Raw genomic sequence first — 20,432 nt, 5'->3', positions numbered from 1 at the left:
CAATATACAGTATTGTCTAATTTTTAGGTGAAGGCCATTGTGACTTACCGTATATTTCTTATATTAAATTCATATAATTTAATATAGACTGGATATAACATATTTCCTGTACTAATATTAGTGATGATGATGAAAGGGATAGTGATGATGATGCCATGGTGATAATGATAACAGGACTGAGAGTGATGGCAATGATAATGTCAGCTCATATTAAATTTTCACATTAAGTGCCATACAATGAATTAAGTCCTTTCATAAATTAGCCTAATTTAATCATCTTAGACATTCTATGAAGTAACTTGTATTATCCTGTATTCTAAAATTAAGAAACTGAGTTTTAGATATGTTAAGAGATTTGCCCAAAATAGCTTATAGCAGACAGAGCTTTGATTCTAATTGGGGCCATCTCACTCTGAAGCTAAGTAGGCTATTTTATTTTAGTTTTTTTTTTTTTATTTTATGCACATGTCAAGACACAGGTTTAATTAATTTAAGTTAATAAAACATACTTATCTGTGGAATTCTGCCATGCTACCTTAGCCTCTGGCTATTTTAGCTCATGGTTAAAAATGGCCCATAATAACATCAGGGTATATTTTATGTGAAAACATTTTGTCTTTAAAAAACTGCTCCTCTACACACACAAAATAACAAGGCTACATTATTAGGCTCTCTCACTGAATTTACTATAATAATCTATTATTTTAACCTCACTTTCCTTTCTGAAGGTGTGACGTACTTTAGTTATGATATGTATGATTTAAAAATAGTCTTTCAGTCTGTCTACCGTGGTTAGAGATAGTAGTCACAGAAGGGAAGATTAAAATAGGCATCAATAGGAATAAAGTATCTATTTTTGAAAATTGAAAAGACTTAGTGATGAATGTTTCTTTCTTAACTTCACAAAGCCTCAGTTCTTCATGTGTAAAATGGCTGTAATATCTAATTCATTTAAGTTATGAGAAACAGTTTTATAGTTGCTCCCCTTGAAGTTCCTATATTCAAGCCCTCATCCCCCCTGCCCCACCCCGAAATCTCAGAATGTGACTGTTTGGAGATAGGGTCTTTACAGAAGTAATCAAATTTAAATGAGGCTGTTAGGGAGGCCCTAATTCAATCTGCATGGTATCGTAATAATAAGAGGAAATACAAGGAGAGATACCAGGGCTGTATGTGCCATGTGAAGAGGCAGCCAGCAGGTAGCTGTCTACAAACTCAGGAAAGAGCCCTAAAACAAACCTCTCCAAAATAGCCCTACCAGCACCTTGATCTTGGACTTCTGGCCCCCAGAACTGTTAGAAAATAAAGTTCAGTGGCTTAAGCCACACAGTCTATGGTCTTTTATATGGCAACGGTAGCAAATGAATACACATATGCATACCAAGCTGCGTGTACATTTATCTGTGTACTTGTATGTGCCTAGCAAAAGTTAGTGGTTATCATTGATCTCAAATGTGTAATCCACCATCTAGAAAAGTGCTAAGAAAAGGTGCTCAAATGTTACAGTTCAGTTCAGTCTCAGTCGTGTCCTACTCCTCCCAACCCAGTGAACCACAGCAGCCAGGCCTCCCTGTCCATCATCAACTCCCGGAGTCCACCCAAACTTATCTCCATTGAGTCAGTGATGCCATCCAACCATCTCATCCTCTGTCATCCCCTTCTCCTCCTGCCTTCAATCTTTCCCAGTATCAGGGTCTTTTCCAATGAGTCAGCTCTTCGCATCAGGTGGCCAAAGTATTGGAGTTCCGGCTTCAACATCAGTCCTTCCAATGAACATTCAGGACCGATTTCTTTAGGATGGACTGGTTGGATCTCCTTGCAGTCCAAGGGACTCTCAAGAGTCTTCTCCAACACCACAGTTCAAAAGCATCAATTCTTTGGTGCTCAGCTTTCCTTATAGTCCAACTCTCACATCCATACATGACCACTGGGAAAACCATAGCCTTGACTAGATACACCTTTGTTGGCAAAGTAACATCTCTGCTTTTTAATATGCTGTCTAGGTTTTCCTTCCAAGGAGCAAGCATCTTTTAATTTCATGGCTGTAATCACCATCTGCAGTGATTTTGGAGCCCTACTGTTTCCCCATCTATTTGCCATGAAGTGATGGGACCGGATGCCATGATTTTTGTTTTCTGAATGTTAAGCTTTAAACCAACTTTTTCACTCTCCTCTTTCACTTTCATCAAGAGGCTCTTTAGTTCTTCAATTTCTGCCATAAGGGTGATGTCATCTGCATATCTGAGGTTACCGATATTTCTCCCAGGAATCTTGATTCCAGCTTGTGCTTCATCCAGCCCAGCATTTCTCATGATGTACTCTGCATGTAAGTTAAATAAGCAGGGTGACAATATACAGCCTTGACATGTTCCTTTTCCTATTTGGAACCAGTCTGTTGTTCCATGTCCAGTTCTAACTGTTGCTTCCTGACGTGCATACAGATTTCTCAAGAGGCAGATCAGGTGGTCTGGTATTTCCATCTCTTTGAGAATTTTCCACAGTTTATTGTGATCCACACAGTCAAAGGCTTTGGCATAGTCAATAAAGCAGAAATAGATGTTTTTCTGGAACTTTCTTGCTTTTTTGATGATCCAGCAGATGTTGGCAATTTGATCTCTGGTTCCTCGGCCTTTTATAAAACCAGCTTGAACATCTGGACCTTCACTGTTCATGTATTGCTGAAGCCTGGCTTGGAGAATTTTGAGTATTACTTTACTAGCATGTGAGATGAGTGCAATTGTGCAGTAGTTTGAGCATTCTTTGGCATTGCCTTTCTTTGGGATTGGAATGAAAACTGACCTTTTCCAGTCCTGTGGCCACTGCTGAGTTTTCCAAATTTGCTGGCATACTGAGTGTAGCACTTTCACAGCATCATCTTCCAGGATTTGAAAGAGCTCAACTGGAATTCCATCATCTCCACTAGCTTTGTTTGTAGTGATTCTTCCTAATGCCCACTTGACTTCACATTCCAGGATGTCTGGCTCTAGGTGAGTGATCACACCATTGTCATTATTTGGGTCTTGAAGATGTTTTTGCACATTTTCTGTGAATTCTTGCCACCTCTTCTTAATATCTTCTGCTTCTATTAGGTCAATACCATTTCTGTCCTTTATTGAGCCCATCTCTGCATGAAATGTTCCCTTGGTATCTCTGATTTTTTTGAAGAGGTCTCTAGTCTTTTCCATTCTATTGTTTTCCTCTATTTCTTTGCACTTATCACTGAGGAAGCCTTAAATGTGTACTCATATCAAGAAGAAACTTCACCCCCACTTCCCAATAGATATGTATCTACACATATATATTTACTGATTTCTTATATATAGTAAAAACATTCACAAACAGAATTAGAAAGGGGATGAGAGAACATTAAGTAGGAAAAGTTGTACTTTTTTCTTCTCAGAATCTCAACGGGTCATCTGATACCACTTGGTTATGTTTTGGAGACAATAAGACATTAAGGTGATAAAACTTAGAAATAGTGAAATAGAAAGAAGGTAAAGTATGCAATCATTACCTCCTTTTATACAGAGTAAAAGTTCTGGGTCAGCCTGCTTCTAATTTCTGGAAAATTGACTGTTTTTTTTATCTCATATAATTGTAGATTTAAATGAGAAGTCAATTAGTATGATCCCCGATGGCTTGGCATGGAAACCTTCGAGTGTTTTCAGAAATAAAGCAACTTTTATTACAATTATGTTCAAAGACAGATGAGAAAAGAGAGATTTAATCATCTCCACTGATGTTTCAGTGTTACAATGTGAGATCAAATACTTGTGGCCTTAGTTTTTCTCTTGAGTTAACTGAGAGTACCTGACCAGACTGATAGGAAGGTAGAAGCTTTTTCTTTTATTTTTGCAGAGAGGCAGTATTTCTCTGTGAAATGTTCTAATACTAGGTGCATTAGAATGTATCATTTCACTAAACACCAGGTGAGCAGGACAAAATACTCTTTTCTCACTAAGTAAACTTGTTCTATATTTATTTATTTTTAATTTTTTTAAAATTAAAGTTGGGGCATAGCTGCTTTACACTTATGTGCCATGTTCTCCTGTACAGCAAAGAAAATCAGCTCTCTCTCTCTCTCTCTCTCTCTCTCTCTCTATATATATATATATATATGTATATATTCTGTCTTGAATTTCCTTCCCATATAGGTCTCCACAGAGCACTGAGTAGAGTTTCCTGTACTACACAGTGGGTTTTCATTGAGTTCATTTCAGTTCAGTCACTCAGTCGTGTCTGACTCTCTGCGACCCCATGAACCGCAGCACGCCAGGCCTCCCTGTCCATCACCAACTCCTGGAGTTCACTCAAACTCATGTCCATTCAGTCGGTGATGCTGTCCAACCATCTGATCCTCTGTCGTCCCCTTATCCACCTGCCCTTAATCTTTCCCACCATCAGGGTCTTTTCCAAAAAGTCAGCTCTTCACATGAGGTGGCCAAAGTATTGGAGTTTCAGCTTCATCATCAGTCCTTCCAAAGAAAACCCAGGACTGATCTCCTTTAGGATGGACTGGTTGGATCTCCTTGCTGTCCAAGGGACTCTCAAGAGTCTTCTCCAACACCGCAGTTCAAAAGCATCAATTCTTCACTGCTCAGCTTTCTTTATAGTCCAACTCTCACATCCATACATGACCACTGGAAAAAATATAGCCTTGAGTAGATGGACTTTGTTGGCAAAGCAATGTCTCTGCTTTTGAATATGCTGTCTAGGTTGGTCATACTTTTCCTTCCAAGGAGCAAGCGTCTTTTAATTTCATGGCTGCAATCACCATCTGCACTGATTTTGGAGCCCCCAAAAATAAAGTCTGACACTGTTTCCACTGTTTCCCCATCTATTTGCCATGAAGTGATGGGACCAGATGCCATGATCTTCGTTTTCTGAACGTTGAGCTTTAAGCCAACTTTTTCACTCTTCTCTTTCACTTTCATCAAGAGGCTTTTTAGTTCCTCTTCACTTTCTGCCATAAGGGTGGTGTCATCTGCATATCTGAGGTTATTGATATTTCCCCTGGCAATCTATATTCCAGCTTGTGTTTCTTCCAGTCCAGAGTTTCTCATGATGTATTCTGCATATAAGTTAAATAAACAGGGTGACAATATACAGCCTTCACGTACTCCTTTTCCTATTTGGAACCAGTCTGTTGTTCCATGTCCAGTTCTAACTGTTGCTTCCTGACCTGCATACAGATTTCTCAAGAGGCAGATCAGGTGGTCTGGTATTCCCATCTCTTTCAGAACCCTCCACAGCTTATTGTGATCCACACAGTCAAAGGCTTTGGCATAGTCAATAAAGCAGAAATAGATGTTTTTCTGGAACTCTCTTGCTTTTTCCATGATCCAGCAGATGCTGGCAATTTGATCTCTGGTTCCTCTGCCTTTTATAAAACCAGCTTGAACATCTGGAAGTTCACTGTTCACATATTGCTGAAGCCTGGCTTGGAAAATTTTGAGCATTCTTTACTAGCGTGTGAGATAAGTGCAATTGTGCAGTAGTTTGAGCATTCTTGGGCATTGCCTTTCTTTGGGATTGGAATGAAAACCGACCTTTTCCAGTCCTGTGGCTACTGCTGGGTTTTCCAAATTTGCTGGCATATTGAGTGCAGCACTTTCACAGCATCATCTTTCAGGATTTGAAGTAGCTCAACTGGAATTCCATCACCTCCACTAGCTTTGTTCATACCGATGCTTTCTAAGGCCCACTTGACTTCACATTCCAGGATGTCTGGCTCTAGGTCAGTGATCACACCACTGTGATTATCTGGGTCGTGAAGATCTTTTTTGTACAGTTCTTCTGTGTATTCTTGCCATCTTTTCTTAATATCTTTTGCTTCTGTTAGGTCCATACCATTTCTGTCCTTTATCAAGCCCATCTTTGCATGAAATATTCCCTTGGTATCTCTAATTTTCTTGAAGAGATCTCTAGTCTTTCCCATTCTGTTGTTTTCCTCTAATTCTTTGCATTGATCACTGAAGAAGGCTTTCTTATCTCTTCTTGCTATTCTTTGGAACTCTGCATTCAGATGCTTATATCTTTCCTTTTCTCCTTTGCTTTTTGCTTCTCTTCTTTTCACAGCTATTTGGAAGGCCTCCCCAGACAGCCATTTTGCTTTTTTGTATTTCTTTTCCATGGGCATGGTCTTGATCCCTGTCTCCTGTACAATGTCACGAACCTCATTCCATAGTTCATCAGGCACTCTGTCTATCAGATCTAGGCCCTTAAATCTATTTCTCGCTTCCACTGTATAATCATAAGGGATTTGATTTAGGTCATACCTGAATGGTCTAGTGGTTTTCCCTACTTTCTTCAATTTATTGTTAAAGTCTTAACTATTAATAGAAAATACCCATTTGGCAAAGTCAGACATCAAAAACAATATCAAATATTCCAAGGGGTAACTTGAGGAAGCAAGGCTGATAAGATCACACTAAAAAAAATCTTCCATTTAAAATTTGACTTTATTCACCAAATATAGTAACTCGATATAAAATTAAAGCATTAAGTGTAGAGGAAGAGGACGAAATGGATGTCACTAATTTAGCGAGTGATGAACAGTCTAATTTCAGGCACCTGTACAGAAAATCCCAACATGTTCCTTCCTCTCTGTCAATCCAGCACTTTAGGATTCATCGCTGGCCATGGAGCTTAGAGCGGGGCCAACCATGAGAAAAGAAACAGCCTTCTTAGCGAGGAAAAATGGCTGTTGAAACAAAGGGCCATGAAGTAAAGAACTGTATAGTCTGTCTTATGATCCAAACACTGCTGCCTGGCTCTGGTCCCACAGTGAGGTGCATATACACCTGCATATGACTTCTCATGTGTGTGTGTATTATTGGGCTTGAAGAAATGGATTATGAGTGAGTTCAGAGTGGGACCAAGAAATACAGGGAAGGCTTTGTTTTAAATAAGATAGTAGCCATTTGAGATAAGCAGGTTATATTGAAAAATACATGTTTCAAGAATAATATTCTGAGAAATTCTATATTGATTGGGTTAAATATGGAACTATTAATTTTATTGGCAAAGGGAATATATGAGAGGTAGCCTATGAAAAACTGTATTTTGTAATTTGAAAATTTTACTCCATAGCAAATATATTCAAAAGCACAATGTTATAGTCATGTAGGGAATGTTTTCTGTAGATTCTGAAATTTCAACTGAAATAATATTTTTATTTCAGTGGTGCAGAAACAATAAGAAGATATCTAATTGCTGCTATACATAAGACATTTACTGATTTTAAAGTATTTAATTAACATTTTTTTAAAAAGACAAAAATCAAAGAAGAATTTGGCTCATACAAATTTTTACTTCCAACAACAAAGATGTATGAATGCCAAAAAGCCTACAGTTTTCATAGCAGCAGGGGAAAAAAAGGAAATTGCAAACTGTAAAATTCTGAATCAATGGGATATGACAATCTTCTCTGCTTTTTTTCCCCATCCCTTTCTAACTACCCCTTCTCAAGCCTTCTATGATTTTCAGAGTTCAGTTCATTTCCACACCTAATCTCTTAAATGATGGTATTTCTCAAGATTTCACTTAGAAATCTTCTGTGTTTTGACCCCGTACTTGTTTCATATTATTTGTATCTATGGATGACTATACATGCTGACTTCCAGTCTTTTTATTAGCTCATATTTCCTTTATCAACTTCAGGATGATACTTCTGGAGTTTACCTTTCATCTACATCTGGGCATCTCACACACTTACTATACCCAAAACAAAACTCTTTACTTGTCTCCCACCCCTGCAGCATGCCACACACATAATTTCTCCTCATATAATTTGTATCTTGATCAATGATTCTCTCCATTGATCCACCTGCTTATGCTATAAACTGAAGAGTTATTTTATTGTCTTTTTATCCTAATCTTTTATGAGCTTGCTTGGTCATTCGGTCGTGTCTGACTGTGCAACCCCATGGACTGTAGCCCACAAAGCCCCTCTGTCCATGGGATTTTCCTGGCAAAAATACTGGAGTGGGTTACCATTTCCTCTTCCAGGGAATCTTCTTGACCCAGGGATTGAACCCATGTCTCCTGGTTCTCCTGTATTTTCTGCAATTTTTTTCTTTACAGCTGAGCCACTGGGGAAGCTTTTGTCCTAATCCTTTACATATGGTTAGTTACTAATTTTGGTTGACTCTGCCCCTTTAATCTCTCCTGTGTTTTCCCTACTATACTAATCCTACTTTTATTGTCCTAGTTCAGACATGTCCCATCTAAGAGAAAAAAGAAAAATTAGACATATTTATAAAACACCCTCATGTGACACACAGAATGCAGGATGAAAAAATCTTCACTGAAATTAAATACTTAGAGTGAAAAGTAAAGAAACTCTCAGTGTTACTGCCATTGTAAATCTGCTCTGTTTCTAGTATGAAAGGCATCCTTATCCATCATGTGGCACAAACCAGAACACTGTGCTGTACTTTAAACCCTCTCATTTTATTGCCATGTATAATCAACTTACAAATGATATCAATATTATTTACTACATATTCCACAAGTGTTTATTTTTCTTCTTCTGCACTATCACCATTATAGTAGATCTGTTTTTAAGTCTTACCTGAACAATTACAACATAACTTTATCTCTTTTTATTTGGTATATACAATCCAATCTATTATCAACTTGGTAGAAAGAGTGATCCCATAAAATGCATTTATAGAGATATCTGAGTTGGGTCATGATGGAGTGGCTACAATCAGGATTGCTACAAACAACTATAAAAACATTCAGAATAGAAGCAACAGCTAATTAAAGAGACTGGATACACCCAATACATGGTTCAGAAAATGGAGAAAGGGAAAACGTACAAATAGAACTGGCTTTCTTCCTGCGCACAGTTTTAAAACCATTTTGTGGGCTGTGAAGCCCAAGAAGAGAACATTGGTCTAAATGGATAAAAGAAATTGAATCTGGGCAATAGAAAGTTAGATAGCAATTTGGGGTTGCTAAGGTTGTTAAAATTGGCAGGTCAGACCATTGGAAACAGGGAGATGAAGAGAAAGAGCCCTGTAAATCTTGAGAGTTTTGTTCCTGTCTGTATCCAAATCCTTTGAACTAAGTTTGATTACTCATTACTTGGATGAAATGCACTTGATCATGATATATAATCCTTTTTTTCTTCCTTTTGTTGTGGATAGAAGGAAAAGCCAGTGGATTTTTTTCATATTTAATTTTTAACTAATAGACATTCATTTTAGAGCATTTTTGGATTTAGAGAAAAAGTAAACAGATATTACAGAGTTCCTGTATCTCTCTGCCACTCCAAATTTTCCCCATTATTAATTAATATCTTGCAGTCAAATGGTACACTATTTGTTTGTTGTTGTTGTTTCATAATATTATTATTAATTTTAAATATACAGTATAGTAACAATATTTTATAAATTATACTCCATCTTTCAGTGAACTAAAATGGACTGGAATGGGTGAATTTGACTCAGATGAACATTATATCTACTACTGTGGGCAGGAATCCCTTAGAAGAAATGGAGTAGCCATCACGGTCAACAAAAGAGTCCAAAACGCAGTACTTGGATACAATCTCAAAAATGACAGAATAATCTCTGTTCATTTCCAAGGCAAACCATTCAATATCACGGTGATCCAAGTCTATGCCCCAACCAGTAATGCTAAAAAAGCTGAAGTTGAACGGTTCTATGAAGACCTACAAAACCTTTTAGAACTAACACCCAAAAAAAGATAGGGGACTGGAACGCAAAAGTAGGAAGTCAAGAAACACCTGGAGTAACAGGCAAATTTGGCTTTGGAATACAGAATGAAGCAAGGCAAAGGCTAATAGAGTTTTGCCAAGAGAACACACTGGTCATAGCAAGCACCTTCTTCCAACAACACAAGAGAAGACTCTACACATGGACATCACCAGATGGTCAACACTGAAATCAGATTGATTATATTCTTTGCAGCCAAAGATGGAGAAGCTCTATACAGTCAGCAAAAACAAGACCAGGAGCTGACTGTGGCTCAGACCATGAACTCCTTATTGCCAAATTCAGACTTAAATTGAAGAAAGTGGGGAAAACCACTAGACCATTCAGGTATGACCTGAATCAAATCCCTTATGATTATATAGTGGAAGTGAGAAGTAGATTTAAGGGACTAGATCTGATAGATAAGAGTGCCTGATGAACTATGGATGGAGGTTCATGGCATTGTACAGGAGACAGGGATCAAGACTATGCCATGGAAAAGAAATTCAAAAAAGCAAAATGGCTGTCTGGGGAGGCCTTCCAAATAGCTGTGAAAAGAAGAGAAGCAAAAAGCAAAGGAGAAAAGGAAAGATATAAGCATCTGAATGCAGAGTTCCAAAGAATAGCAAGAAGACATAAGAAAGCCTTCCTCAGCGGTCAATGCAAAGAAATAGAGGAAAACAACAGAATGGGAAAGACTAGAAATCTCTTCAAGAAAACTAGAGATACTAAGGGGACATTTCATGCAAAGATGGGCTCGATAAAGGACAGAAATGGTATGGACCTAACAGAAGCAGAAGATATTAAACAGGTGGCAAGGTACACAGAAGAAATGTACAAAAAAGATCTTCATGACCCAAATAATCACAATGGTGTGATCACTGACCTAGAGCCAGACATCCTGGAATGTGAAGTCAAGGGGCCTTAGAAAGCATCACTATGAACAAAGCTAGTGGAGGTGATGGAATTCCAGTTGAGCTATTTCAAATACTGAAAGAGGATGCTGTGAAAGTGGTGCACTCAATATGCCAGCAAATTTGGAAAACTCAGCTGTGGCCACAGGACTGGAAAAGGTCAGTTTTCATTCCAATCCCAAAGAAAGGCAATGCCCAAGCATGCTCAAACTACCACATGAGTGCACTTATCTCACATTCTAGTAAAGAATGCTTAAAATTCTCCAAGCCAGGCTTCAGCAATACGTGAACTGTGAACTTCTAGATGTTCAATCCGTTTTTAGAAAAGGCAGAGGAACCAGAGATCAAATTAGCAGCATCCTCTGGATCATCGAAAAAGCAAGAAATTTCCAGAAAACCATCTATTTCTGCTTTATTGACTATGCCAAAGCCTTTGACTGTGTGGATCACAATAAACTGTGGAAAATTCTCAAGGAGATGGGAATATCAGACCACCTGACCTGTATCTTGAGAAACGTGTATGCAGGTTCAGAAGCAACAGTTACAAGTGGCCATGGAACAACAGACTGGTTCCAAATAGGAAAAGAAGTACATCAAGTCTGTACATTGGCACCCTGCTTATCTAACTTATATGCAGACTACATCATGAGAAACTCTCGGCTGGAAGAAGCACAAGCTGGAATCGAGATTGCCGGGAGAAATATCAATAACTTGAGATATGGAGATGACACCACCCGTATGGCAGAAAGTGAAGAGGCACTAAAAAGCTTCTTGATGAAAGTGAAAGAGGAGAGTGAAAAATTTGGCTTAAAGCTCAACATTCAGAAAACTAAGATCATGGCATCTGGTCCCATCACTTCAGATGGGGAAATATATAGATGGGGAAACAGTGGAAACAGTGTCAGACTTTATTTTTCTGGGCCTCAAAATCACTGCAAATGGTGATTGCAGCCATGAAATTAAAAGACGTTTACTCCTTGGAAGGAAAGTTATGACCAACCTAGATAGCATATTGAAAAGCAAAAACATTACTTTGCCAACAAAGCTCCATCTAGTCAAGGCAATGGTTTTTCCAGTGGTCATGTACAGATGTGAGAGTTGGACTGTGAATAAAGCTGAATGCCGAAGAATTGATGCTTTTGGACTGTGGTGTTGGAGAAGACTCTGGAGAGTCCCTTGGACTGCAAGGAGATCCAACCAGTCCATTTTAAAGGAGATAAAAACCTGGGTGTTCTTTGGAAGGACTGATGCTGAAGCTGAAACTCCAGTACTTTGGCCACCTCATAAGAAGAGTTGACTCATTGGAAAAGACCCTGATGCTGGGAGGGATTGGAGGCAGGAGGAGAAGGGGACGACAAAGGATGAGATGGCTGGATGGCATCACCGTGTCGATGGATATGAGTTTGAATGAACTCCAGGAGTTGGTGATGGTCAGGGAGGTCTGGCATGCTACAATTCATGGGGTCACAGTGTCGGACACAACTGAGCGACTGAACTGAACTGAACTGAACTGAAAGTTATTATAAAATATTACTATAATCCATGTGGTCTACATTATATCTTTGTATCTTATTTATTTACACCTAGTAGTTTGTAGCTCTAATCCCCTATCCCTACATTTCTCCTCCCCAAAAACCCTGTCCTCTTGGTAACCACTAGCTTGTCCTCTGTATCTGAGTGTCTGTTGTTTTATTACCTCCATTTATTTATTTTTTAGATTCCACATATAAATGAAAACACAGTATTTTCCTTTCTCTGTAAGACTTATTTCACTAATATAATAGCCTCCAGGTCCATCTGTGATATTGCAAATGGCAAAATTTCTTTCTGTCTTAATAGTTGTGTGTGTATATATATATACACACACACACACACATACATGCATGAATCTCAGTCATTTCCATCTCACTGAACTCTTTTCTACCCTATGGATTGTTGCCCACCATGCTCCTCTTTCATGGGGATTCTCTAGGCAAGAATACTGGAGTAGGTTGCCATGCCCTCCTCCAGGGGTCTTTTAGACCCAGAGATCAAACCTATATCTCCTATGTCTCCGGCATTGGCATGCAGGTTTTTACCACTAGTGCCACCTGTGAAGCTATATATATATATATGTAGATATATATACTGGAAAAGGCAATGGCACCCCACTCCAGTACTCTTGCCCGGGAAATCCCATGGATGGAGGAGCCTGGTAGGCTGCAGTCCATGGGGTCGCTAAGAGTCGGACACGACTGAGCGACTTCACTTTCACTTTTCCCTTTCATGCATTGGAGAAGGAAATGGCAACCCACTCCAGTGTCCTTGCCTGGAGAATCCCAGGGTCGGGGGAGCCTGGTGGGCTGCCGTCTATGGGGTCGCACAGAGTCGGACACCACTGAAGTGACTTAGCAGCGGATATATATACACACATATATACACACAATTACTTCTTTATCCATTCATCTGTTGAGAGACATTAAAGTTGCTTCCATATCTTGGTGACTGTAAATAATATTGCTGTGAACATTGGAAGACATATACTTTCCAAATTAGTGCTTTCTTTTATTTGACTATATACCCAGGAGTAGAATTGCTGGGTCATATGGTAGTTCTACTTTTAGTGTTTTGAGAAAAATCCATACTGTTCTTCACAGTGTCTGGACTAGATGATGCACTAATATTGATGTATTAGTATTAACTGAAGTCCATAGTTTACATAGAATTCACTCTGTGTCATACAATTCTATGGTTTTTGACAAATGTATCATGTTATGCATATGCCATCAGAGAATTATTCTGAACAGCACTATGGCTTTGCCCTTTCCAGAATATCATATTATTGGAATCACTTGATGGGCAGCATTTTCATACTACTTTTGTTCTTTTAGCAATAACTATTTAAAACTCTTCCATGTCTTTTTGTTGTTTAAGAGCCCATTTTATATATTGCTGAATAATAATTTATTGTATGACTATACCAGGTTTTGTTTATCCAATCACCTATTGAAGAGTTTCTTGGTTTCTTCCAGTTTTTGTCAACTTTAATAAGGCTGCAATAAACATGTGTTTGCAGGCTTTTGTGTACACATCATTTTTCAACTTATTTGGATAAATACCTAGGAGTGTGAATGCTACATCATATATGTAGTAAGACTAGATTGAGCATTGTAAGAAAATACCAAAGTGACTTCCAAAATTGCATGCAAATTTACATTTTACATTCTCACCAGTTATTAATGAGAATTCCTACTGCTTCTCATCCTTGTTAGCATTTGGTATTGTCAGTGGTTTGGATTTTAGCCATTGTAATAGGTATGCAGTGGTATTTCATTGTTTTAACTTGTAATTCCCTAATATCACATTTTGTTTTATCTTATGAAACCAACTTTATATTTTATTGTATTTTCACTGTTTTTCCTATTTTATTCTTTTATCCTCTAACCTTTCATTTATCTTTTTCTAGTTCATGTTCCATTTGCTTTGTTTTTCCTATTTTTTTTTAAGTGAAATCTTCAATAATTGATTTTGGAGTTTTCTTTCTTCCTAATACAAATTCTTAAAGCTCTAAATTGCCATGCAAGCAATAATAGATTTTGACATGTTAATTTTTGTTTTCATTCAGTTCAAAATATTTTCTTACTTGCATCTTACTTTCCTCTTTGATTCATGATTGTATCAGAGAAGGAAATGGCAACCCACTCCAGTGTTCTTGCCTTGAGAATCCCAGGAACAGAGGAGCCTGGTGGGCTGCTGTCTATGGGATCACACAGAGTTGGACACGACTGAAGCAACTTAGCAGCAGTAGCAGCATACTGTTAAAGTTCCAGTTATATTTGCCAATTCCCTTTTTGTTTATGACTACTTTTGATTTTTAAATTAATTCCATTTGGTTAGAGAACATACTTTGCATGGTTTCAATCCTTTTACGTTTATAGAAATTTGTTTTATGGCCTAGAATATGGTCTGTTCTGGATGGTGGGAGCAGCTCCAGCCAAGAAGTCTACAGACTCCTATTATTCTTAGTTGGAGTTATGTTAGCTTACTTTTAAACTTCTTATTGTTGCTTGCCTTGATCAATTTTTAGATCCCTGAAATTATTTTTATTTCATTTTGTAGTTTTGTTCTTTGTTTGGTGGGGGGAAAGATTTGCTAGTTTCTTCATGACACCAGAGTCGGAAGTTGTCCCTTGGTGATACTTATATCTTTATGAGTAGAGTATATAAACTCAACCTTTGTTCTTTATGGATTTATAATCAAACTGTACATGTTTAACTTCCTCATAAGCTGGGTTTTAGCATGATTTTATATCAACTGCTGGTGCATTTAGAAACTGGCCTTATCTCTGGAAGATTGGTATTTCAATATAACTTAGGTTTTTGTCCAGTAAATCATAGTAAAAAGTCTCAAGATGCTTGGCTTTTGGGCACAATATTATTCTATAATAACAAATTCAACAGCTTACTTTGTCTTTTGATTCATCAGGGATAAATTGACTGAAATTAAGTCTTCTGCCTTAAGTTCTCTTTAGGACTTATACTACAAATTGAATGTTAATTGCATTCATGCATTTGACACCATCCATAGTTTGAGAAAAAAATCCCTTTTACAGAACTATGAGTTCTTAATTCCACAGGCTTTGCTCTTCTTAACTGTGTAAGAGCTTTTTTTTTTTTTTTTTTTTTAATGGCATCCTTTTCTAAAGATGCTCTGAGAAATGATGTTCCAGGAAGGACTCTGTTAAAAGTTCCATATTCAAGTATATGTGGAAAATGCTACATAGGATATTATATTCTTGGGATTTAAAATTTTTCATTAGAATACTGAAGTCTTTGAAAAGCCTGGGGAAACTTAGACTTGTTTAACATTTCTTAAGCATTATGTATGACGATGAAGCAATGATCTCCAAGGGTTTGACAATAGACACATGCCCTGGCATCATGGATACTGGTTCATAAGACTCTCAAGACTGTGTTTTCAATATTTAAAAGTCTGTGGTCTTTGTGAAAGTGTTCTTCAATTTTCCTACATTGCATTATTGATTTGTTTCACATTTAAATGAAAACACTAAGCAACTGCTTTTGTTAGTAAGAGAAAATGCCTAGTAAAGTTTCAATTTTGCTTTGACTAGCTTGATAGGATATTGATAACTTTATTTTTTTTTTTTTTTTTTTTTTCTTCCAATTTTATTTTATTTTTAAACTTTACATAATTGTATTAGTTTTGCCAAATATCAAAATGAATCCTCCACAGGTATACATGCGCTCCCCATCCCGAACCCTCCTCCCTCCTCCCTCCCCATACCATCCCTCTGGGCCGTCCCAGTGCACCAGCCCCAAGCATCCAGCATCATGCATCGAACCTGGACTGGCAACTCGTTTCCTACATGATATTTTATATGTTTCATTGCCATTCTCCCAAATCTTCCCACCCTCTCCCTCTCCCACACAGTCCATAAGACTGTTCTATACATCAGTGTCTCTTTAGCTGTCTCGTACACCAGGTTATTGTTACCATCTTTCTAAATTCCATATATATGCGTTAGTATACTGTATTTATGTTTTTCCTTCTGGCTCATATTGATAACTTTAAAGGCAAGACAGAATACCACAGAGAATATCATTGCTTTTTCCTCCTCTCTAAGACATCATGAAGTTTCATTAAATAAATGTAAAACTGTGCAAAGTGAATTTTAGAGTTATGTTTCTAGTATTGAATACTAATATTAAGGCAAAGTAGAATATTCAAATAGAAATTTAAATATTAGCCACCAATAATTGCTACTTATTTAACTCTCTGCTGACTCGAAGAGGAGAGTCTTGAAAACAATTTTTTTTTGGTCAAAATGATAGAGTTCAGACTTATCTCTTTTTTTTTTTGAAAAATGGTGTTACATAAATATTATTCTTTTCTTAACATAATCCATGCATATACCATGGTTTACACATGGTGAAAGCTAAAATAAGGATATGAAATGTTTTATGCCCTTGAGATATTAATATATAGATTTAGTTTCATTAACTCAATAGTGGTTATTTCAGGGAACTGTTTTAAAGTACTATTTAAAATATAATTTGGGTTAAATATTTACTGTGTCTTCACAGTTAATTACAAATTAATTATTATGTTATTTAACGTATTTGAAAAATTCTCTTGAGGTAATATGTAGATTTTGTGATTACAAGACACACACATACACACAAACAGGGAGATGGAAATCGTTAAAATAATGACTTGGGATTCTCAAACTAATAGAATCTGTATAGCATATTTCTTTGGACTGAAAAAAAAAAATGACTTTTCCCAAAGATAGCTATATGCCTATCTGTTAGGAAAATTGCAGTGAAAGTTTGTGTCTGCACTGTGTACATTTTAGATACCACAGTGTAAGGGATGTCTCCTTAGATGTGCTGTATTGTGCCCTGTGAAATCCATACAACCACTGACAGTGGAATTACTTATTCTTACTCCTCAAAGCTAAACTTCACCCAGCGTTTAATTGATTTATACCTACCCTGCCTCGTTACAGGTTCGCTTTGAGAATGTTTTCATATAGGAGCGCTTTGCGTTTTGTTCTTCAGTGTGGCCAGTCTTTTCTACCCTGATTATCAAAGGCCATCAGTCAAATGCCCTTTTTTTGGTCACAAACAAAATTGAAACTCTGAACTTACTACTCCAAACAGTGTCCTAGATAGAGCAACCTGTGAGACTAACACAATTTAAATCCTACTGAGAACAAACACAGGAAATCTCAAAGGAAAAGATTCAGATGATTCTTCCTGGATGTGATCATGCTTTGAGGAGATTGTTTCTTTGCTTTGCACAATTTATATTTCAGTAGATACATTAAAAAGAATTTCACAGTTGCCTAAAAATCTAAATATTTTAGAGAGTTACAAAATCAGAATAGTCCTTTAATCACTACTTTCAGGTTAAAAAAAATCTATAAGCATTATTGTGTTATGGCCCAAAGCTCTTCCCCAGTAAGATCTCCTACCAAAATCCCATTTGAAACAGAGAAAGACAGTGAACGTTAGCAGTCCTTTTTTCGCCCAAGCATGATCTTCTATAGGAGGTATGATAGGAAATAAACTAGCAGAAATCACTATAGGTGCTTGAATGCAATTATGCATGCAAAATATACTGCCACTGTGATGAAGCGTCTTTGAGTCTCCAAATTAAAATCGTGTTTTCTATTTAAATCCCTGTGAAATATAAAGCTATATCAAAAGTGCACAAGCTTTTCAGAAAGTGATTTCATTTAGTTCAACAAATATTTATATCAGAAGCAAGTTTTAAATACAATCCCCTATGAGGGAACAGCTGAGTGGCACCACTAACCACTGTTTTCCCTTAGGCAAGCTATTAACTTAGTCTTGGACTAAGAAAGCACTAGACTAGTGATGGTTCTACTCTAATTCTAAATTTCTATGAATTAAAGTCATTTGTAACAACCAGCTAGCAGCTTTTATTGGAAAAAGTTAAAACCAGGTTTGAGATTTCTCTCTTACCATGTTGGGTAGTTGCCTCCATTTTGCTGGAGCAAACTGTCACAGAGATGGAATTACTGAATTAGAAGATTTTAAAGTTGAAAGGATTTTTAGAGATAATTAACCCAATGCCCTTATTTTATAGACAGAAAATGAAAGCTGGAATGGTTGGATGCTCTGCCTGACTCTCAGGATTGCAAGTCTCAACTTCCAGGTAACATTTTCCTTATAGAGAAGATTTGCAGGTAATGGCTTTTGCCTTACTGAGCAAGAGTTAGTAAGTTGCACCACCCCAATGCGTTAGGTCTCTTTCTGTTTGGATGAAGAAAAAAAAAAAAAAATCCTACAGCTATATTCTTATCTTTTTAGGAGATGAAGGGGAAAAATTAAGACCTTCTGTTAAATTACATCTAATGACCCTTTCCATCATCTCAAAAACCTGTCAAATGAAGGAGAAAATCACTGTCTACAAGTAGAGTGCAAAGAAAGTTTTTAAATTCACCATGTGTAAAGAAAATTGAAACTCTAAACTTGGGGTCATGATCTTTGTAAGTTTATAGGGACTGCTTTTACAACATTCCAAAAGTCATCTTGAGATCCTAATAGTATATCCCAAATCTCTTGATCAACTTTTCCCACCATTTAGTAGTGAGATAAAGACAATAATTCATATCTATCCTTACTTTGGTTTTAGTGCCCAGGATAAGAGTTCTGGATAAAAGTCTACACTAATTCTTTCTTTGCTGTGGCCATGGGCTTCCTTTGCTCTTGGGCAATTGCCCTTCCCTCTCTCCTGAGTACTTTTAATACATTCTTGGCCACCCTTAATCCTTAAACATTTCTCTGAATGGGACCTTCATCTACTTTCTCTAAGGAAACCTGGATCTCTTATATGCTCACTGATTTTTCTAAGTCTCCCCAACCGCAAAAGAGCTGGAGGTGGGTTCATGGTGTTAATTGCTCCCTTTGCTGCTTCAGGATCAGCACTCCACCACCTCGATGAGAAAACAAATCCTGTCATTAGGGGCTTGGACAATCCAACTGCTTCTCAAGCACTTCCTTGCAGGCATTATCCCCACATGCAAACTGATGCAACATTCCCATAGGAGAGAGTTGGGAACAAGAGAGAGGAAAAAGATCAAGAAAAAGGGAGCCAAAGTAAAGGTAGGCTCCCGAGGCACGCAACTTCTGCACAGACTTAGTTTTGCAGCCGCCTTGGACAAGACAGCATCTGCAGTTTCCTATGGGACTGAGATGTCCACACTCTGTTCTTTGGGGACCTTGCTTCTATCTTATACAGCTTGTTGTTGCTTGGCTAAACCAACCTTTGCTAGAATTATTGATACAAAAGTGGGGATATGATTGTACACTATATAGGGAGTTCTTACATTGAACTGTGCCTCAGATCCATATTTACTAGCAATGCCAGTGTTCTGCATTCAGTTTCTTCTATCACTTACCAGAGGTGTTCTGTTCTCTTTTATTCTCACTTGTGTTTTTAATTCAGTGTATTCAGGTTCAAGGCCTTCCCCAGTGGTTCAGTGGTAAAGAGTCGACCTGCAATGCAGGAGACATGGGTTTGATTCTTGGAGTGGGATGATCCCCGGAGAAGGAAATGGCAACCCATTCCTGTATTCTTGCCTGGGAAACCCCATGGACAAAGGAGCCTGGCAGGCTACAGTCCCTGGGGTCACACAAGAATTGGACATGACTTAGAGAGTAAATAACAACAAATAAAAATAATAAATGTTTGTATAGAGTCTGGACAAATATACATAAACCCATATAACCATTAAACTGTAAAGAATAAAAAAATCATTCAACACTTGAAATAGGTGCACATATATACACAGCTGAGCTTACTGCTTATTTTCAGGTGGGGGATTTGGGGTAAGCAGAGCAGAATGCAATCTTATACAGTGTGTCTGGGAAGTATGTGTGTTTAGTTGTTCAGCTGTGTCTGACTCTTTGTGACCCCATGGACTGTAGCCCACCAGGCTCTTCTGTCCAGGGGACTTCCCAGGCAAGAATACTGGAGTGGGTAGCCATTGCCTTCTCCAGGGGATCTTCCTGACTCAGGGATTAAACTCAGGTCTCCTGCATTGCAGATGGATTCTTTACCATCTGAGCCACCAGGGAAGCCCTTGGGAAGCATGCTGCTGCTGCTGCTAAGTCGCTTCAGTCATGTCCGACTCTGTGCGACCCCATAGACAGCAGACCACCAGGCTCCCCCGTCCCTGGGATTCTCTAGGCAAGAATACTGGAGTGGGTTGCCATTTCCTTCTCCAATGCATGAAAGTGAAAAGTGAAAGTGAAGTCGCTCA

Source organism: Bos indicus, chromosome 9 (genome assembly GCF_029378745.1).
Source record: "Bos indicus isolate NIAB-ARS_2022 breed Sahiwal x Tharparkar chromosome 9, NIAB-ARS_B.indTharparkar_mat_pri_1.0, whole genome shotgun sequence".
In the NCBI taxonomy this organism is placed as follows: domain Eukaryota; kingdom Metazoa; phylum Chordata; class Mammalia; order Artiodactyla; family Bovidae; genus Bos; species Bos indicus.
This window is presented reverse-complemented; position numbering follows the sequence as displayed.